Source organism: Pseudopipra pipra, chromosome 13, assembly GCF_036250125.1.
Source record: "Pseudopipra pipra isolate bDixPip1 chromosome 13, bDixPip1.hap1, whole genome shotgun sequence".
NCBI classification, from domain to species: Eukaryota; Metazoa; Chordata; class Aves; order Passeriformes; family Pipridae; genus Pseudopipra; species Pseudopipra pipra.
Window position 1 is genome coordinate 1,781,590 of NC_087561.1, and position 22,707 is coordinate 1,804,296.

The 22,707-nt window shown below is 40.0% G+C and overlaps 1 long non-coding RNA gene across 3 annotated transcripts in view; it reads left to right on the forward strand.

The window, feature by feature from the left end:
* Window positions 1–514: 514 nt before the first annotated feature.
* The window catches only part of LOC135421274 (uncharacterized), a 31,933-nt gene continuing 9,740 nt past the window's right edge, over window positions 515–22,707 (forward strand). For 2 of the 3 annotated variants that reach the window (XR_010433942.1, XR_010433944.1), the window contains exons 1-2: window positions 515–617; window positions 13,799–13,898. This is a non-coding gene — a long non-coding RNA (uncharacterized LOC135421274). Of the gene's footprint in view, window positions 618–13,798; window positions 13,899–17,816; window positions 18,193–22,707 lie in introns of those variants that run through there. The other variant, XR_010433943.1, reaches the window with a different exon arrangement.

A 22,707-nucleotide genomic window follows, 5' to 3' on the forward strand; every position in this document is an offset into this window, starting at 1 on the left:
CTGTGTTCTCATGAGAGATCAGTTTATTGTCTGCTGAATCTACAACACAGCAGAAAACCACACGCCTCATTTTCTTTTCAGAGAGATGCAGGATATACTAATTTGTACAATAGCATCATGTAGAGATAGTAATTACCTACTTTTGCCCTGTCCTGAGTGTGTGTAATTCTCAGGGCTGCAGGCTCAGCTTGATGGCATGAAGGAGGCTGCACTCCACAAATGTGAACATTTCACAGTAGATAAGTGGACTTTTCCTGGTACAAAGCTCTGATTTCTTGGAAATCTCTTAATCTGCTCTCTTAATACTGTTATAAGTTCCTATATTTATTCCACTGGATAATGTTTCCCAATGATAATGTATTTACTCTTCAGGTAGGACTAGGTGATTATGCTCTAAATTATCTATCAGTGAATAACCAATTTATACTCAGCAACTTCGATTTTTCATCTTAGAACATCCTTTAGCATCTCCATTTTAATTCCACTTTCTAGAACTCTCTCTATTCTCTGTCTTTCCGCAGATGAAAATCTGGAAAACTGAAAGTTCTGGGTGAAAACTATTCTAAATATAAGAAGTAATTTTGTGAGGCTGTGTGGTCTGTGTGGCATCCTATGAGGTAAAGTTTACTGTGCATAGGTGTATCTGTGGGTTTTTTCCTTCCTTGGTGTCTTTTTCTTGGAAGTTTTGTGGATCAGGAACCCTTTTGCTCTCAGTTTGTACAGAATCTGCCATAAAAGTCTCCAGGGTGAGCCAGACCTCGGTGTTACATGGTCCAAATGAGTGTTGGGGAACAACCCAGTATTCCAGAGGAGTTTTAAAAAATGAGCTCCTGACCTTTGTTTGTGTAAGGAATCCAAGCTGGCTGCTCACAGACCTGTGGTATCAAACACTCAGATGTCCTTTCCTGAGTGGTGGAGGAGGTTTTCCTCTAAGAAAGCAAGCTTGTCTTCCAGATAAATTATGAATTTATCTTAAAGATGGCAGAGCAGTACTTTCCTTAGTGGAGCTCTTTGCTGCTGTGGTCAAAAACAACCCAAGTTTTGCAATACTCCCTTGGGTTGTTCTTTCAGAAAATCACTCTCAGCTCTTTGGGAGGTGTGGCCAGAGTGTTCAGAACCTGAGCCAGGCTGGAATTGCTCATTCACAGCTCAGCGCTGTCTCCACTCAGAAACAGTGGAGAAATAAGGAGGAGCAACACAAAGAGGAGGGAGATGATGGCACATATAAGGTGCTAACAGGGCTGAGGGAAAGCCTTCTGCTCTTAAGATTGGATTTTAGCTAATATTTCCTGTACTTTGTTTCTGACATGATGTATCATGTTCCAATCCACTGCAAAGAAAGCAATTGGCACCTGGCTAAAATCAGTGAATTAGCACTGCTAATCTGCATGTATCCAATAGATTAGTACAGAATTTTTCATATGTCTGCAAACAAATGTGCTGATTATTAGTGAGGCTACAGCTGTTGTTCAGAGCGGGCACTACCTCACAGCAGCTAACACACATCAGGTATCTTAAGATAAAATCACAATCAATATAAAATACCTTGATTTTACTGCATAATAAACCTAGGTATAGCAGCATTGACCCTCAGTGAGTCAACTCTGGGGCTGACTAGACCTAATTAGCTCCTGATCTTTTTCTTTTTAATGAGCTATCTTCCTTTTCATTTTTTCCCCTCCCAGAAAATCCACTTTACATTAATTAATCTTGTGTAAAAGTTCAGTTAATTTTTAAGCAACGAAGAATGGCATCAAGCTACAGGAATATACTGTCACTGGCACAACTCACTTCCTTGTCTGGGATTTTAACACCAGACAATGCCAAGAGCAAAAGTCTTAGAATTATGTTGTAAAATACTTGTTAGCGAATTTTAATTAGAGAATCATTACTGGTCCAGGATTCCACATCAGCGTTGTTCAGCAAATGGTCATCAGGATTTCTTTCTAAAATGTGGTTTGGCTGCCCACTCAGGCTCAGTTTTGTGACCAATTCCACCAGCAATGTGTCTTTGGTCGCAGGGCTCTGTGTCCCATGACAGAGGGGCTTTCCTTGGATCCTTTGTGTTTGACAATCCATCAGTGCCCCGGGAAGGACGAGTTCCTTGTGCCTGAGCAGCCTGGCAGTGCCCCGTTTTAGGGACCCCCCTGAGCAGCCCCTGCTGTGGGGCGGCTCCACTGACCTGTCCAGGGTCCCACTCTCGATGCTCTCCCAGTTTTGTCGAGTCCCTCATCCTCTGTCTCACCGGGCAACGGCGACATTTACATTTGCAAGAGAATGATGGGTGAGCTCTGAGCAGGATGCAACAGGTTTCCAGCTCTGCCCATCAGAGGCAGCCCCAGGTATGCATGCCCTGAGGGACCAGAGATTTCCTGCTGTAATGGTTTGAGAGCCCCAAAATCCAATTCTCCACTCTACTATGTACCTTAGACAATGTGCTCTCTACATTAGAGATATTGTGCATCTCTTGCTTTAGGCTGCTCTCTAAATTGTGCTTCTATGAGACTAACAGAGAGCAATTTGAGCTCAACACCATCAATTATTTTAAGCACCTTAATTTTGGTTAATATTTTTTCTTGGTTAATTTTGAACTTTAAGCTGTGCTCACTGTAGACCTGGGATTGCAGAAGATAAATAATGTACTAATTAAATGGCAAGGCACAGATAACTTTTATTCCTGCACACGAAACTCATATGACTGACATGATTTTAGCAGATTGACCTCTAGGATAACACTGGGTATTGGGAGAAAACTCCTCCAGCAAGGAGCACAGGCCTGAGCACTGCAGACCTGTGTTATCTTCTCTTGCTGCCACGAGAGGCTTCCTTATGTCTGTTGGTCCAGTCATTTTACCACTGCAGCCTTGACTAAATTTGGAATGAATTTGCCTGTGCATGTGAAATCACACCTGTCTACTGCAACCTAAGGAAAAGGGGGTTCTGATTTGCCTCCAGGAGGAGGATGAGCAGAACTCAGGCACGTTGCCTTCAAATGCGATTTTTTCCTTTTGTTTGTGGCAGAGCACACAGTAACTGAATTTTACAACTCTGGCAACTATTAGAACTTTTCTTTAAAGCAGGAAAGCCTAAGAGGAACCAATAAAAGGTTTTGGAAAGGGTCTGATCAGCTGAAATTGCACACAACCTTGGTACTGTAGAAGCCCAAGAAATGAGATTTTTGTGCCTACTGTGGGCTTCTCTTGGGCTGAAATTGGATGCATTCTTTGATAAATGGGCCCCCAAAGAAGACATATGGACACAGTTGTGATAAACCTGCTTATTTTTAAGTCAGATTTATGAGTCTGAATCCACAGCTGAAAACAAGGCCACGCAGTGGGAATGAAGACGAATATTTAACACCAAGTCAGAAATAGGTTTCTGAAAATAAGAGATTGTTAAAGTTATGGTGACCATGTGCAAATTGCAAAATATCAGCAGGTCTTCTCTGCTGCAAACTGACCTAAAGCAGCTTTCCTGTTTCCCCAGCAACCTTGAGCAATGCTAGCTTGTTTCTTTGGAAGTAAATTAAATGTGACTTTCAAGTAGTTCATTATTTCAGTAGCCACAATGCCTTTCGGAAGCAAGGACATCCGATAAATCATATTGGGATTTGCTGCACTTCTGAAGGGAGGCAGATAAAGGATTTTTGCAGAAACAGTTTTCAAATCTAGAGCATTTTTTTTTTTTTTAGAAATTACAAAAACTACGTTCCTATCGATACAGGGGGAGAAAAAAAAAAAGGAATAAATTGTATTGGCCGTGTGTAAAGAAAGCTCAATGTTGTTTAGTGCTGTGTGGTGGTGCTGCTGGGTTGGCAGGTTGCACTTGATGGTCTTAAAGGTCTTTTCCAGCCTTCACAATTCTCTGATTCCCTGATGAAGGGCAGCCCCTCAGGTGTTCAGACAGTCTTGGCTTCTCCCAAAGAAAGCCACTCCAGCCCTGCTGTACCACCTGGGCATTCATTCATGTTCTGTCTCGGCTGTGTGGATTGGAGGCTGAGATTCCAGGTGCAGGTGAACACCACGGGCATGTGGCAGCTGAAAGAGTCCCAGAATGGCAGAATGGTCCTGGTGGGAAGGGACCTTAAAGATCATCCACTTCCAACCCCCCTGTCATGGGCAAGGACACCGTCCATGGGAAGATCACATTGCCAAGTGCCCTTAACTGGTAAAACTCAAGTCATGGGGAGCAAACTCTGCCTCCAAATTATGCTGCCAGTGGGACACCAATGGCTCTGCCCTGCTTTCACCCTCACCCACAAACCCCAAGTGTAACAGTGTCCCCCAGCAGGAGTATTTTTTCACAGTGTTCTTATAAGTGATTGCTGGTGGCATCTTCTGTTCTTATCTCGGCTTGTGCAGCCCCCTCATGAATATTCTGTACATATGGAAGAGTTTTCTATATCATTGCCCATTAACAAGGGGGATAATCACTCATCCAGTTATCAGGAAGTCCGTGAAGGCCTTTCCTTGAGCCCTTAGTGCAGAGAATCCTGGGAGATCAAAGGAGGTTAAATGTGGCTGACGTTGTGATCCTTACTTTTCTTTCCTGTGTAATTACTGTGTTATAATAAAGTTGATCTAAGATAAGGAAATGGGCTATTAAACTCTTTTAGGGGCTAAAAGACCATATTAGTGACTCTTTTTGCCTTTTTTAGCCACGGGGCAAAATGCACATTTCAGCTGGGGGACTAAAGTCATTCCTACCAGGAAAGCTTTCGGGAGGAACAGAGTAAAAAAAAAACTGGATGTGTTTCCTATTAAAAATTATATTCTTTCCTAACCAGGGATCAGTGGGACGTGGTAGCTCAGGTGCCATCACACCAGAACCAACACTAAATTTAAGTCTGAGGAAATGATGACATGAGGCAAACAAGAAAAGACAGAGACAGCCTGAAGCTGCCCAAGTTGACTTCAAGGTCCCTTCCAACCCTCACCATTCCATGATTCTGTGACTGCTTAACTGGTAATAACTTGGAACAGTATACATATTATTTCACTCCACCTCTTGATGGAAAAAAGCCTCATCTGAGAGAGAGATGATGTTCCTCGCATGTTGTCCCCTTTCCCTGGCAAGCTTAGCCTCAGTTTTCTATTTTTTTTTTCTGAGCTTTCTCTTCTGGTTCTCAATCTTCTTTCCCAGTTTCTAGTCTACCATTTATATTGTTAAATAACTCACCAGGTGAAACAGAGAAATTGCTGTTCATTATTCTGCTTATCAAAAATTGGGTTTCTATATACTGTTGTTTTGGTATGACTATACCTCCCCTGAATCTGTGCAGCCTTCTCTCTGACTAAATATTCATGGGCTTCATGTGAAAGGCAAAATATTAGGCCACTCGGCAGGCAGGTTGAGCACCCTTATACAAATAATTTATATTAATAAAACGTGCCACGATCAATTTTCAGAACTGTCTGCAGCTCTGAGGTTCCATGCTCGGCTGATGGAAAACATGACAGAAAATAAGGCTTCTTTAACAATGCTATCAAGTAAATTTTATTTGCAGAAATATCAATGAAGGTTGTCTTCTAAAAAAAGGGAAATATCAATTATGTACTCAGGAAGTGGTTGAGATTGTAGGCTGGAAAACAAATACACTCGAACACACAAATCCGTTTGATGTGATTGTGAATAATCACTTTCCCAACTAATATTGCTGTAATTAAAACAGTCAGATGTTCCCTTGGCTCTACAGGTTTTACAAGAGCCTTCACAGATTGCCTCTGTCCCGCATTTCTCCCTTCCTTAAAAATCAGCCTTCAGGATTGAACTACAGCTCCCATCAGGCAGTGCAGGCTCCTCCCTGGCTCTGGGAAGTGCAGGACTGCAGGCACAGCTGAGAGGTTTTTTCCAGTTTTTTCCATCTTTTATCAGAAATGGAAATTTGTCCCACAGACTCCTTTGTGTTTGGAAACATATTGTCTGAATTTCCCTCTCTTCTGTAGGTTTTTCTGTAGCAGGTCTGGGCAGCTACACGTGAACATCCATTAAATTGGGTGAGCTGGACAGGGAAACAAAATTATGTGTGTATTATTAACTCTGCCTTAAGTGCTAATACTGAGGAGAGTTGGTGTGTTTTGTAGGAAGAGATGGGCTGGAAAGCATCCTGTGAAAACGGATCAGAGGCCTTTTATGTGTCAGGAGCTGCTCAGGAGCTCTTCCCTGGGAATCACAGTCAAATATGTGTCTGCCACACATTCAACATTCAGCACAACTTCACGCAGACCAGCATGGTGGGACAGTCACTGATATTTGGCCTGCTTGAAAAGTTTAGTTACCCTTATTCCTGCGGATTTATACCTCAAAATAACCTCTGGACAACAAGAAAAAGAGATGTCAGTAAAGTTCATCCTAAGGGCTTCTTGAGAATGCATCCAATCATTTCCACATTTCTGTAGCAGCAATCACTGAATTATTGAGGCACATTTTAGTTTTGCTTGAAGCCTTTATGTAAATAGCCCCATTTAGGGACAGGCTTTTGGGTTGGTTTGGTTTTTGATCCTTTTGTGCCTCTGATGGGGACCTTTTGCACCTCTGATGGGGACCTTTTGCCTCTGACTTTTCAACCTGCAGGCTGAGGAATAAGTCCAGCATCCTGCTGCTCTTGGTGCCTCCCCACATGGATTCAGCATCTGCAGCAGCACCGACTTCCTGGGCAGTTCCCCTTCTTAAAGCCATAAGTCAGTGGGACTGTGCTCCATGGAAGTGTTCCATGGAAGCAAGACAATCTGATGGAGTGGCCTTCAAATTCTACTTTTGAAATGCTAAAAGTTAAGAAATATAATTAAACTGCGGCCGCATTAACATTTATATAAAATATAAACCAAATGCTTATCCTGATTCACCAAACAAATTACAGTTTGAACATTATGGAAAAAAAAAAAACCAGCTACTTATCAACGGCACCATTTGAAATTATTGCCAGTACTACAACTCTAAATGCATAAGATGCCTTAAATACAAACCCTGAACATTTACATACTGATTTCATGAGCAAAGCAAAAGGTATTTGCCAGTAACAGTACAGGACTCAGCATTTTTATTGTCTGAGTAATCCTGGTTCGCTCTGATATGAAAATTCAATTATTTTAGAACTGGTCGTCTCATTAAATTTTGACAAGGAGCACAAGCTCAGGACCAGCTCCAGCTCTAAGAGGCTGTGGGAGCCTGACAGCTCCACGGTGAATTTTAAAATGTAGTATTTTTGCGGGACAAGATTATCTGACAATTTTATATTAAAAAAAGAAAAAATTAATCAAATACATTGTAATATCCAACACTGCTAACTTGGCCTTTTTGTAGATATTTTTATGAAAATTCATTGTAAAAAAAGGGAGTCCACTGTTTATTGCATCTTTTCCCCCCGAGCCCACCTCCCATGTCTGAGGCTCCACAATTGTGCCAGGAAAAAAAAGTGTGTCTTTATGTGAGCAGCAAGTCTTTAGCCACTCATTGTTAGCAATTTCTCCCTTCCCATAATTGAAACGTATTTGCAATCATTTTTATAAATATGGCTTTTAGCAGTGGCAAATCTTTTATTTAACCTATATATATATACATACATACATATATATGTGTATATATATATATACACACACACACCATTAGTGCTATCAAGGAGTGTTTAGACAAAATGTTTTTTCATCAGAAAATGTCAGTTCATTGAAACTAAAGCTTTTTACAGGATCATAACACTTTGGCAAGACTTAGACTGGAAAAGGCTTCTCAAATTTAAGATGCCATTCCATAGAACACCAGTTAGTCCTCAGACTGTTGGAATATTTTGGCTAATGGCTCTTGTACACTGACCTCCCACCACCTGGAACTACAGCCTGACCATGAAGTTGTTTATTGTGTCATAGATTCCCCTTAGTCAACCCTTCTGAAACTGTTCCAACTTTGTTCTTATTGCTGTGAAAGAATTCAGTAAACCAGGGAGTCTGTGTACTTACCACTGCAATGTACTTATTACTGGGAATTTAAGATAGTGACATTAAGGAAAAAAATCATTAGACAGAAGTAACAGTTTCACTCAATTATCTTAAAGGTCTTTTCCAACCTAAACAATTCTAAGATTCTATTGATAAAATGTTCAAAGCCTAGACCAATGTCACATCTGGACCAGCAAAAGAGAATTTCTGTTAAACATGTAAAAATCAGAGTGTCAGAGGCATCCTCAATGTGCCAATCTCCAGAGGGAAGTTATTCAAGGGGACCTTGTATGGGAAATAGCAGATTTGTTGCACTACCCCATCTCTTGGTTAGGGCCAGGGACATTTGAAATACACACTTCCTAGAAAAAAAAAAAAAAGCAGTTTGATTTTTTTTTCCTCCATATTTTAATTAACTTCTGTGAAGGTCACACATATCTCTATCTCTGAAATGCACGGTGTGTCACTCATTTTAAAAATCTGGATATTTAGCATTATCTTGCCATTATAGTCCAACTTTAATCTGAAATTTTACTTTAGTGATCAAATTAAAGAGGTGACAAGTTCCCTATCCTTACAAGCTAAGCATTTTATGTTTTATACTCAGATATACTCTGTGTGATATAAGATGAGACTTCATAATGGGATTCAGTGCAGTTGAGTGCTAAATTATAGCAGGCTTATATCACAGAAAATTATAACAATGAGAGGGGAATCCGTATCATGGCTTTAGTAAGAGGGGAAAATTAAGACTTTGCAATTAAAGCAGTAACCTAAAACTTTTAAAATAATTTAAACAGTTTCTGAATACATGTAATGTCCTGTACTTATCTGGAAGTGGGATTGGCAGTGGTTTGAAAGGATCCCAATGAAATGTGGACAAGGTGGATGTTATGTCCTCAGAACGCAGATCTGTCATTTTCTGCATTGTTCAGGAGTACATTGGGATTGAATATCTCTTTCCCACCAATTCACAGGCTCCATGCAGGACCAGGGAGAAAACCAGTGTAATGTTATCGTTAAATTGATGTTGCATACAACTTTATGATAGCCCTGACAACTGCAGTTTGTGAATTTGAGCAACCTAATAAGTGATTTTCAGAGGTGAACACTGGACTGTGTGGTAAAATAATCCTTCCCTTCAGAAGGGTAAAACTGCAATTTTCTTGTAGACATAATTTACAGAATTATTACTGACAATTTTAGAATTCCACTGGGTGAAACACTGGGGGCTTGAGAACAGAATTTCTTATCCTTTTAAGAACAGGCAAATTTTAAACAGACAGTGTGTCTGTAGCGTCTGTGTAATAACACAGGAGGAACCTGACCTGGAAAACTAATGGTGGATTCCTTTCCTTATTTAAAGTCTTCTGCCTGTCTGAAAGCTCAGGTGCTCTGTGGTTCACAGCTTTGGATAAGGTGTAAAAAGAGCTCAGGTTCATATCCCAATTTCTTCTCACGTACCTTTGGAGTGCAGTCGAGTGCATTTAGAACTGGGTTTTTCACAGGAGTGCTGCTGCACAAAAAGACCTTGCCAGAGCTGCTTAGATTTCCTGCCCTGATGAAACCCAGACGTTCATGTAATTGCTTAGATTGCAAAGCACAGTGAAAATTGTTCAGTTGGAGTGTCAAGAAGGAAGAGAGGCATCTAAAAAGGTATCGCAAATTACTCTGATATGATGTTTAGATTTCCTGTGGAAAGTTGTTTAGTGATCTCACAGGAACAAGGAGAGAAGGAACAGTGTTCAACAGAGGTGTCATATCTCCTGTTGGTTTAAACCCAATCCTGCAGACTTATTGCAAGCACACGAAGATTTCCACCATCACCAATGAACTGATTGAAAATCAGGGCTGGTGATTTCAGTGAAATGGGGGTGGGTGGAGTTGTGGGACTCACACTTGAAGGCCATCATCATCATCATCATCATCATGGCTAGGCTTTGGGAACAAAGATTTGGGAAGGGCTCTACTCACACTTGAAGGCCATCATCATCATCATCATGGCTAGGCTTTGGGAACAAAGATTTGGGAAGGGCTCTACCCCTGTCTGTTGTAAGGGCATTGACTTGAAGGCCACTTGTACAGCAAAGCACCCTGTGCTTGATTTCTTTGTGATACAAATGAAGGCATCAAACTTGTTTCTTTTTTTTTTACTTGGAAAATGTCTTTCACCTTGGGCTGGACACCCTGCAGGATTCAGTACGAGTTAGCTTTAGGAAAACCTGTACAGTTGTATCTGTTCTTTGTAAATTCTGACATCCAAGGGTGCATCAAGTGGACTGCCAGGACAATTCCAGGTGCAAGGATGTCAGGCCTGGCAGTTTTCATTCCAGCTCTTGTGGCTTTCTGTGGTTGAGGGAGTGATTTGGCCACTCCTGTTCACAGCTCCTGCTCACAAGGTCAGGGCACACCTGGTTTGTAGCGATGCCCTGTAATGGACTCTGAACCAAAGGGGGGTAAAATCAACCTGTTCCCACTCTGCTGGTGACTTCTGCAGAAAGTCAGCATGGATAATTTGTCAAATACAACCAAAATGGGCACTTTCCTAGAGGCCCCTCTGACTCACAAAAGGGCTGCAGCCCCAGGGCTTTGCAGGAGTGCAAAGTATTCATCAGCTGGTTTCAGTCCCTGCCTTTAGGGGAAGCACTTTGAGGGGAACTCAGTAAGAGTCATTTAGAAGGAAGTACTCGAGCCTTCCCTTCCCTGCTCAGAATTCCTCCCCTGGCACTCTGCTCACAGTCATCTGCTGAGCAATTCTTGCATTAGTCATACTCACCTGAAAATATGTTTTTTAACAAAAATATATATTCTTGGTGCCAAGATTTTCAGATATTTGCTAGAATGAGCAGCCCAGATATAGCAAAGACACAAACCAAGTAAAGTCCTTTCTTCAAGGAAGTCTAAATAACGTAGGTGATGTCTAAAATCAAGCAGCACACCTAACAGGACTAGCTGAAAACAAGAGGAGAAAATGCACTTTAAAAGGCAGTTACCTTCCACATTCTAAACTCAGGAGCAGAATTAGTGGATAATACAACAGGGTTAACAAACAAAAAAACCCCAACATGTTAAACTGATCATCCAACGTTCATCATCATAACCTGCTTGGTCTGGCCTGAAATAACCTGACAGTTCTTCATTAAAAAAGAAATGGTTAAAACAATACTGAGTATAAATTGCTTGGGTGAAGCAGCACACAATGAAAATCAAAGCAGAGCTGGAGAAAAACATAGTCCTGAGCCAGAGTAAAGTAGAATGTTTTGCTGGAATATCTAGGTTATCAAAAATTAAAATTGTTTAAACTCATCCTTTGCTGGCTGCTAACCATACTGGTTTTAATATGATCCACACGAGGTGTTTCAGGTGTGCCAGTGGAAAAAAAATGAGGTTTGTTTATCATAATACAGTTTTACAGAGTTATACAAGGTAGAATTTTCCCCTTTTGGCACTGAAACCTGAACCAGTCCAAACTCAACACCACCAGTTGTTAGAATAAGGCTTTGTTTGCTGTGTGCAAGCTCTCTAACATGTTATGAATTTTCAGGATACTGTGATCTGACCTCTTTTAATTGAGGAAATAAATAGGGGCCTCAGAGACAGCAACAGGAAATGCTGATTTTTCACTATTTCAAAAAGCATTTCCCATGAATCCTTTTTCTGATATAAGGACTGAAATGTATGTTCTCCTCAGCTTAGATAGAGGGGTCTAACAATGAATGGGAGGATCTTCCAGTGATTTTACAAATTCCTTAATTTCCATTAGCTCGTGGTGGATGTGAACCATGGAAACATGTGTCTCACTCAGTGCCAACATTTAAAACTGCACCCAGACTTTATTAGATGGGGGGAAAAAATGGTTCATATTTTATTCTTCCTTTAAAACTGGTGGAATTTCAGCCTGGTAAAGATCAGCTAATTGACACACAGGTGGGCAAAAAACGGGCATCACATATTTATTGTCCATTTTTAGTGGTTTTTTTTCCTTTCTGAACCCAGACTCCAGGCCAGCCTCCTGTCCGAGTTTTCCTTCGTGCCTTATTGTCTATTCTGTTCAGCTATTTAAAAAATGTTGAATATCAACAATGGCTTTCAGTGGTGTATTGTCAACTTTTGTATGAAGCAATCTTGGTTGAATGAGAAGATCCCAGAGCTTATAGTTCTATCTACTGTGCTGCACTGGCTTTCTGCTTGAATGTGTGTGACTGATAACGGGACACATTTCTACCTTCGTTATTCCATTTCAGCTCCAGAATTCATTGGCCAAAAATCTTTTAGGAAATATCTTTATAACACGTTGCACGAGACATCAGGTAAGTGCTTGTAAGGTAAAAATAAGTACAGATCCAGCAGCTGCCTGGTCAAATTTGTTTGTTAATTGTGGGTCTGCTCCTGCTCGGTTGTTTTGCAGCCTTTTCCCAGTTTTGGGGGTAGCTGTGTGTGCTGTGAAACATCTCCAGCAGAACACCTTTGCTCACAGAAAGAAATTTGTACTGGATCTGCGTTGCTTTTGAAGTCTAAAAGCAGTATTTTGAATCTGGGGGGAAGTGTTGCAAATGGATTTTTCAAGGAACAGGTTTTGCCAAAGTTATTGTCAGTGTGCAAGCTCATTTCTCCCTAGAGTTTGTGGTACTAAAACTGTTTAAAGCATCTTTTTGGCTTTTTAACTGGTTGGTGGCCTTCACAGCAGTATGTATTTTTATTTTGCATAGGGGATAATTGTAATTTAACTCCTATGAACTCAGTCACCAATGTATCTTTGAAAGCTGGTTTTCTAGACCCTCTTTTCAGGAAATCCAAGGATTCCCCAGCAGGGTTCAGTTTATTCATTCATTGCAGTTAACAGGTGGCAAAACAGGTAAAACACAAGCAGCTATTTTCCTTTCATTCTCCATCTCTTTTGTTGACAGTTAATGTGATTTTGGAAGGAATTAATTTGAGAGATCACTTTCCTAAGTTATTTGATTGTTACAGTGACATAAAGGGATGCTGCTGTGTAGGATTTGCTCCAGCTGAAGTAAAAGAAGCAGAATTTCCATTGCAGCCTGTATTTTGCCCAGGTTAGGAGAGCAGGACCCAGCCCATCATCTTGTACATAAAAAAATTAATTAATGCCTTCACCATGCATCCCATTTAATAGGCTTTACTTGGACCTTTTGGGTTTTTATGCAGTAAGAAAAGGTAAAGACAAATTCCCAAGGTACTCCTTATTTAGAGGTATTCATTCAGTTATATTCTTGTCAAATAGATGAAAGATTTCTCTGGTTTAGAAAGCGTATAAAAAACGTCTCAAAAGGCAATTTATTTGAGTGGAAATTCAAGCTTTAAGAAGAAAAACTGCCATTTTTATACCTGTACTCTGATACTGAGCAGTGGCAACAGAATTTTTGGAAACAACACATTAATGGTGAAGGTCTGCTTGCTAAATTGCTCATTGGTACCTTGTGTGTTTAGAGTTTTTATAGTTTTGAAACATTATGCACATGCTAATTCATGCCATTGTTATACTGATTACTGTAACACTCAAAGTAAGAGGATTTAATGAAAAGCTTAATAATAAAAATTTATTTTTACCTGAAGGAGTTAAGGATTTTTTTACAGGCAGCATTACATGGATGGGACAAGCGCTCAGGTAGGGTAAAATGTAGGACTATTTCACATAATAAACCAGATATAATAATAATAATAACAATAATAACAATAATAATAATAATAGTAATAATAAAAGCCATAATGTCACCGCAGAGTTTGCAGAGGAAAAGAACAAAACTTTTTCTGGTTTTTGTTTCTTGAATTACTCAAACAAAGCTCTCTGTAAAGACAAACAAAATTCCATTTCACTCTAAAATTGGACTTTCTTTATGTTTCAGTCTTGGTGTTTAAAGAAAGGAGATTCCAAAGTAAGAAAGCCCAAGAGAAAAGTTTCCTGAGCACCTTGAGGAAGATGTGAAAGCAGCAGCAAACAGAAAGGTACAGCTGACGTGTTTTACCCACACAACACAGAAACCCTTCCACCTTCTCACGAGTGTCCAACTGATGAGCCAATTGCTAATTTTATTGCAAAATCCTCTTCTGGATTTAATTAAGAGATTTACTAGTTGCTAAGTCAACACCTCAGCATTTCCTTAGCACACTGTAGTAATTTATACTCTTTTAAAATACAGGCATTTGTTAAGTGTCATGGTGATGCCTGTGGTTAAAACAACCCAAATACCCTGGCAATGGGTAGTTGTGACAAAATTGTGTGGGTTTAAGAATGTATTATTTTTCTATTTTATTATTTTTAATAGGCTCTGCAATGATCTTTTTATTTCAGCCAAGGCTAAAACTCATAGAACTTTATTAAGAGGATGAGATAGGTTAAATCTTATTTATTATAGGTTTAATCTTATAGGTTATAATCTTATTATAACCTATTATAGGTCAAATCTTATTAAATCTTTGTTGAATCTGCTTTACTCTGTACAATATTACATATAGGAGGTTTCTAGTCTGGTATTTTCCATTTTTAAAAATCTTTTTATTTGTATGGCGACAAGTTAATTGCCTTTTAAAAATAAGAGACTCTCTGTGGAATGTGATGTTTAGGAAGCTTGCAAGTCTGAATTACAACTTGATTCTCCTGTTCTCTTTAGCTACATGTGACCAGTTGTAGTTGTTCAGATGATGGACACTGGAAGCTTTTCCTTAGTTTGGCACTGTCCATATGTGCAAAGGAGGATGTTTAAAGTGTCCTGTAACCCTTGGGGTCTGCTGATCTCCAAGGGTGGCTCTTCCCTGCAGGCACCAGGCTGCCTCTGGGCCTCAGAACTCTCAAAACAACATGTTGCATTTTGATAGAATTGCTCTGTAGGAGTAACACTCACAGGCATTAGAAATTACTCATAATTATGAAGTAAGAAAGATGCTCCTTTTCATTTTACAAGAGGAGAAATTGAAGTGTGAGCTTTACTTGTCTGGGTCTTAAGCTGTGCCAGGGGAGGTTTAGGTTGGATATCAGGAAGAAATTTTTACAGAGGGAGTGCTCAGCCATTGGAATGGGCTGCCCAGGGAGGGGGTGGATTCACCATCTCTGGAGGTGTTGAGGGTGAGACTGGATCAGTGCCATGGGCTGGGAACCACGGCGGGGTTGGATCCAGGGTTGGACTTGATGATCCCAGAGGTCTTTTCCAACCTGGTTTATTCTATGATTCTATGAGAAGATTTAGATCCTGCCAGTGGAGGTGAGAGATCAGAACCCAGTTATAGAGTCCATCTCTCTAATTCCGTGTGATCTGTGTTCTCACTCATGGTGTGGAAAATGCTCTTTATCCTCCAAATGCCTTCACTGCCTCACTCCACACACAAACTCACTGTACATATTTCTTGCCTTTCCAATACTCTTTTTTTTCTCCTATACAATCTGATGTATATTCTGTGGCAGTTTTCAGTAGGGGATGATGTCTCACTCATTCAGTGTTTCCCTTATCCTAAAAGATCAGGAGAGCCCTTTGCCAGCCCAGCTGCCCCAGCCATTCTTTCTTTGTCCATGTAAAACCCCAGAGGTGGCACAGCCTCCTGCATGCAAAGGAATCATTGTTCCCTCCATCATTGTTCCCTTGGAGAGGGGAATACAAGGAGGGTTTGGAACTTTTTGGAGGGTGTGGTAGACATGCAAATCCAGGCTTTTAGATGGGTATCTGCCTTAGGCTGTAGAATTCCTGTGACTTGAAAAGGCAAAGATCTTCCCCCAAATTAGCAAGGAATCTCAGCAGGGCTAAGACAGCTCACACAAGTTGGGAGGATGAGCTAAATCCTTTCTTCTTTCTTTTTTCTGGATCCTGCCCACTTTGAAATTGTGATGGTTTGAGACCCCCAGAAATCCAATTGCCAAGTCCAAGCCCCCCCCTTCCCACAACTCAACCCAGTGTGAGAGGGGTTTTGCAGACACAAGATTCAATATGGGGGGAAGGGAATTATATTACAAATATTACACAAATAAATATTATAATACATTATATACACAATCTTAACTATCTCTCCTATGATAAAGCAGTATTTACATTGGATCAAATCTCTTTTCCCTCCAATAAAAGTCCAGAAGGGAAGAAGGAAAGATCCTTTCCACGTTCAGGGCAGCAGTGTCTCCCTTCTTCAACACAGCAGTCGTAGCTGGAGTTGTAGCTGGATCTCTCTCTCCATTACAGAAATAAACCAAGTTCCCCCCATGTGTTCCTGCCCAGGGGGTGTGGGGAGCAGGACAAGCTGCTCAGCCAGGTGTCCTTCCAGGGGAGCTGCCCAAGGTCACTGTTGTGCTCTTCTCACAGATTATCCATTATCCTGCCAACACACTGATACTGGACCTGTAGTTTTCTTATAAAATAAAAAACTGAGTTTAATTAAATCATCAGTAACTTGGACCTAATTATTTCAGACAGTATTTAATTAATGTTTCGTGGATACCTAATGTAATTAGGGTTCCTTTAATAAGACCTTCTATGACATTAAAATATATGACCTTTATCTTTCTTATCATCCATAGTCTGACAAGTCAGATTTGTCATTTTCACTATAGGTATAGTTTGATTAAATAGAGCAGAACATAAAATTAATCTGCCAAATTGTACTTGTTTGTTTCTCTTTTTTTTTTTGCTACTTAAAGACTAATAAGTTAAGTCTCTTAATTAGCAGTGTCGGTACAAATGTTCGTGCTGGCATTTTACCTTTGTGTTTTTTCAGGCTGTTTCTTTTGTATATCATTTTTTATGACAGAAGGAGATAACAACCAGACTTTATTAATCACCATGAAGGGTTCAATCTTTTAGATATGAAAAATAAGGGGCTATTCTTTATAGCAACAATGACTGGTGATTTTTTTTTTTTTTTTTTTTAATTTAAGACAATCCTGCAAGGCACTTAACTTTTCTGGTCACAAACTTCCCAAACGTAAAACTGTAGTTTTAATGTGAATGAACATAAGTGAGATTACCAGGCTGGCCAATACTTGCTTTTCAGGAGCTACAGGTTCTCTCTTCTTCACTGTTGGTTTGGGGTAATCACCAAGATCCAGCAAAAGAGCATTTGTAATATGCAAAACTTAAAGAGAATGTGGTTGAAGGGATATTATAAGCTTTGTTGGAACAACACTAATCTGATCTTGTTTCCTTACTCCCTAAAGAAATTTCCTATCTGACTTTCAAAAGTAGAGCTGCCCCAGTGAGTTCACTCCTGTTGGATTAAGTCCCACTCACTGAGTTAGGGCTTGCTAATGCCTGTAAAATTTACCTTATGGGTAAGAGTTTTGCTAAGTCTGACATCCATAAATCCTGTTACTTTAATTGAGGACGAGGGCAGCTCCTCAAGGTATGGGAAAAAAAGAGGCATTAGAAGTTAAACAGGCAGAATGCAACCCAGCTGCTTAAGAATAATGCTCCATGCACAACAGAAATACAGGTAGAAGGTACAGAAGTCTATAAATGAAACAGTTTCAATCTATTTCTATTTGTGTTTTGGTTATTTTGAATGTTGGATCTTTGGAATATGGGTAATGTCCATGAACTCTGTGCCTAGTAAAAATAGAAAATCAGAACTGATTTTTTGTTCAGGTGTAAAATAAAAGGGTTTGGTAAATTGGTAATTAAAAAGACAACACAAAGATTAAGAAGTTAAAGTGAAGTATAGTGCACTCTTTAGTCATTACACTAAGAAGAAACTGAGGAGTGATTCTTTAAAGAAAGGAAACAATTTATATTGTTTTGCCTTCTCCCACTCAATAAAAACTAGAAGGACGAAGCAAACTCTTGGCTCAGAACCAGTGCAGATGCTGAGGTGCAATATCCTTGCTTTGTTTCCAGCAGAGAAAGCAGAGAAGGAGCAGTTCACTGACTCAGGCTTTTATTCTCTTCATAGGAGTTTTAACACCACAGATGCTGTCAGGGGAGAGAACATGTTAAACAAATTATTGAACACTACAGAGTAGATTTCAGGCAATAGTCTTTGAGGAAGAGGGGAGTTCCCTCTGCTCCACTTCAGAGAAGAGCAGAAACTCATGCTGAAATTTAAGCCTCTGAAGAATCCCATTTAAATCTGTGAAGATATTCCCACACTTAAAATTAAACATGAGCTGAAGGGTTTTGCTCCACAGGCAAGAAAGGGGCTTAGTGAAATGTCTGGTCTACAAAGGTTGTGTCATTGTTGAGGAGAAATGAGCAAAAAGCTGTAGTTGTGGTAATTAAGGGTGGGAAAACTGCAGCCTAAAGGAATAAAGTGCCAAGAAAACACTGAACACCTCATTTCCTTGGATTAATTCTAATATTCTGCCTGGAGCAGTCAGCAGTTTAATATGTGTGTGACCCAAAATTTAACAGGAGGTTTATGCAGCAGCATCACCTGAGTGAGACTGCTATTAGTACATCTTCATTTCCTTTTGCAGCTCTGAGGTTTCTCTTACTGACATAGCCAGGCACTGCTTCAGATCTGTTAACGTCTCTAAAGATGAGCTGTAACCTTCTAGTAAGTCCTGTTCACTGTGGATTTGTAGCAAGGCCATCAAACTGTGGAAATATCTGATGTCCAAGAAAGAAAAAAAAAAAAAGCCATCAGGCACCAGAGAGAAAGAAACAGTATCTGAAAAAATGACACCAGCATCTTCTTATAAAAAATGACAGAAATCCTTGTCTAGAGCCCATGATCTCCTTCCCATTCCCATTAAAGCAGCCACACTCTGCACACAGCAACCCCTGACTTCATACATTGAATAAAATTGTCACTTTAATTCAATAAGTCCCTATTAGTACCTATAGGTTGTTTGCTGATTGCAGACTGTGATTAGTGTTGAGAACACAGTCACTAACCAGTACAAGCAGTATTCAATTAAGATTTAAAAATGTAATAAAGCCAGTGACCAAGATTCCTCCCACTTGCCCCAATTCCCAGTAGGGGAAGAGGATGGGAAGGGGTTAAGCCCAGGGAATTTATCACTCCACAAACAGGCAGCTGCACAATTCCACTCCCATTGCTGCCCTGAGTCTGTGCTGAGCAAAGTCTCCTACTGAAGAGGGTTTTGGGGATGGGAGAAGAGGAAAAGGATCTTTCCCCTGGTCCTTCCCCATTCCCCTGTTCTACAATCTTTTGCATTCCATATTGATGAACTGATCATTCTCTCCTTGCAGTTAGTCCTTGGTATTTTACATAACACATCTTCATAGTCACCACAGTTAGATTCCATTAACACAATGAAAATTGAATTACAGTGAGCCTCTATCTGAATAGAAACCACCCAATCTATCCATGGATATTCAAGCAAATATGATTAATACGAAAAAATCTACAGGATAAAAAATCTCAATCAAAGCATGTAAAAACAAATTAATCTGATTACACAGATTACTGAAAACTGGTCACCTTGGCTACATTAGGACCTTTAAAAGCAAACACAAATCAGTGAATCATTTTAATCAAATTTAATTTAGATTATACACTTTCACATAAAATCTAATTTAGTTGGAATTACTCGGTCATGACTTGTCTGCTCCCCACAGGACAAGGTTAAAGAGATTACATTTGGGTTCATGTCAGCAGCATCTGCTAGTTAGCTCCCTGAATGCTGATTTAATGAGAGAGGTTGTGCTCAGTCTCTTGGAAAGACTTCTGGTTTAGGCAGGTGCTTGAGAGATGTTATTAATTTAGTATGATACAAGGAGTGATGTTATCATGCTTGGAAAACTCTTGTATCATTATTTTCGTGTGCATAATAACCCTGGTGGTTTTGTTTACAACTGTTTAGCAGGTTTGGAGGGTTTCCCTCTAATCTGTCTCTAATACACTTCCTTAGAGTGAGAGAGGAGATTCCTAGTAAAGAAATAACAGCTCTTTTAATATGAGTAATTATCTTGGAGCTTGTCTATAAAGGGCTTGTCTATAAAGTGAGCATTAAGCTACAATATGAATTTACAGAGAACCAGAAGGTGCCAAATCTACAAGCAGGCAATGTCTTATTGCCTCTCACTGATGGAGAATCTCCACCTCCAGCCAATGCACAGAGAACACCTCCTGCCCCCCTGCTCTGCAAACAGACCTTTTAGTTCTGTGCACTCAGCAATCCAGAGTCAAATTCTATCCCACTTGGACAGGTGGCACAGAGTTTTTCTGTTGAAGTTAATAGGCAGCATTACAGTTAGTTACTAACTGATGACAAAAGAGTTTAAGTGAGTTCAGCCTTTGCTGCTGAACGTGGAGAGGGCAAGCTCTGTACTGATGGAGCAGAACCAGAGGCAACGGTCTCGATTTCTGCTTCTCCAGCCCTGTGGCTGAAGAGGAGGAGTCAAAATAGTTCTGCAAACCTGTTGCTCAGCACCTGGCTCTGAACCTGAAGATTTCCAGTGGCATTGTGAGTCCCCAGGGTTGCTAAAGGCATGGCCGTGGTTCTGCAGGCAGAAATCAGGGCACAGCCACGAGAGGCATCAGCTGCTTGCTCAGGGACCTGCTGCCCCTCTGACCTAAGGCTGGATGTGCAGAAGCAGGACACAAAGAGGCAGAATTTCCCCAAAGGAGAGAAAGGGCAGACTGAGAAACTCTGGACATGTGTAAACTTACCTGATTCCCTAACCCAGCAGGTAAACTGTAGGCTTGAATTCCCTTAACTGTCCTAAAAGCATGGCCCTGCCTCTCCACCAGCCTCTCATCTTAAAGTCGTTTTCTTGTGGAAAAGATTAGCCAGGAATTCATTCGGGGTAAATCATCACCATTTCACTGAAATCAATAGGAGTTGCACCAATTTTAGATATGCTGCATGTTTTCTGCTATTTTTTTTTAAAAAAGTGCTTTTTATGGTTCTCCAGAAGGAAAATAAAGTACTGCAGCTAATTAATCCTAGAAGTTCTGATAAAGAATTTTGAGTAACAGTTGAAATTAATTACAAAATTTCACTATTTTGATGCAGAATTTCCCTGGTGGAGGAGTTTAAAACTCTCTCTGTAATTACCATAACAGCATAAGGGTCGAGCCATTAAAATAATCTCTGGCAATTCTGTGTGATTCCTGTTATTTATGAAGAATGCTGCAGACACAATGTTCTTTGCTACACCCTCTGTTTTCTGTAGGTCTTCTACCCTTTCTCTTCCCCTATGTAGAAATGGTCAATCCTTATATATGTACTGGAAGAATGTACATCTCCAGAATTAATAAATCCACCCTGAAGAAATACCATTTATGTATGACACCCATAATCATAGCAAAGAAAACTGGGCAAAATTGAGAAAAATGGGGACATACCTTATTACATTTACCTTCTATTCTGGCATACTTTTCTTATTAGCAGTGCAGACAAAAAGACAGCCCTCCTATTTTATTTTAAATGAGCCTGATAGAAGTATCTCATTCACTTCATTTTCATATGAAATTGCACTGTGGAGCCTGGTCCTCCTTGCCTTTACTCAAGAAAAATACCTGCTGCTATGCCTGGAAACAAAGTCTATGTAAAGATGCCAGGGTTAGGATGTGGGATATGCACTTGTGCCCTGGATAACCACTGGTATTTGTTCTCTGTTGCATGTTGCATTCCCAAATCATCTTTTAAAGGGGGAAATGTCCAAATACTGCCCTGAACTTGGTCAGCCTTTGATAAGAACTTGTCTAAGCCACACATAAGTGATTCCATGTGGAAGTGGCACAGTTCTGGACCAGCTGGGACAAGGTAAAGACATATTAAGCTTGTATGAATATATTTCCCAAGGTGGTTCTAGTGTTGAAATCCCAAATAATTCCAACATCCAAATGACCTGTTTGAGTTTAGGGAAGTTTCACTTTCACAAAATATGGAACAGGAGTTAGTGAAGTTCTCTGCCAGTGTTATGTTTGTATAATCCTTATACAAATGTACATAATTTACAGCATGTCCCTGCTGCCCTGAGATGTGTTTCCATCCCCAGGATTCACAGGAGTGAAATTCAAAGAAGCAAAACCAAAATAAAGTGAAACAGAGTCAATATTGCATTGTGCAATTTTGCATTCTAAATTTGAACTCTTAAGCATTGAAAAAGCAGATTTTGACACATCCTGTGCTTGATGCAGAAATTTTGATCTGAGAGCAGGAAAGGAACACAATAAAAAATAAAAACCAAATGCTGGCCCTGACAGTGCCAAAAAATCGACAGAGTTCATACTGAGTTCTGAACTGCCCAATTTGAATCTCCTTCTATGGAAATTATCACAATAAACATGCAGTCCAATCCAAGATACAGTACAGACACCAAAAACCTCCTGCTTAGTTCAATCTCATGAAGGAAAGATAAACAGCATTGTCACTCATCAAAATTAAGGTTTTTAGAAGACTGGGAAGAGGAGTGCTCAGTTTGCTTACCCCTTTCAATCACCTCACTTGATAGCTATTTAATTCCTGAGATTACAGAAGAACGAGCAGAGCCTTTCACATACTGTTTCTGTCAGAAGTCTTCAGAAAAACAGTTTTTTCTGCTATTGCAGTAATTTTTATTTATAGACCATTTCTAATGCAAATATTGGCCTAAAATCAAGTGCCAAGGAAGCTGACTGACTTGGCAATAGAGATGGAGTAGGAATGTAAAGGATTAGAGTGCTTAATGTACTGGAAAGAAGTTTATCAATACTGACAATTCTCACAGTGCTTAATCAAACATTTAAGACAAGTGGAGAAGCAGACAGCAAAGGCTTTGGGGCTCTTGAACAATAAAAGCAAACAAACTGTCTTGTTAGAACATGTCAATTCATGCTGGAATAAAGAAACACCTACAATTTAGTTACTCTTTTCATATAGATAACCAGT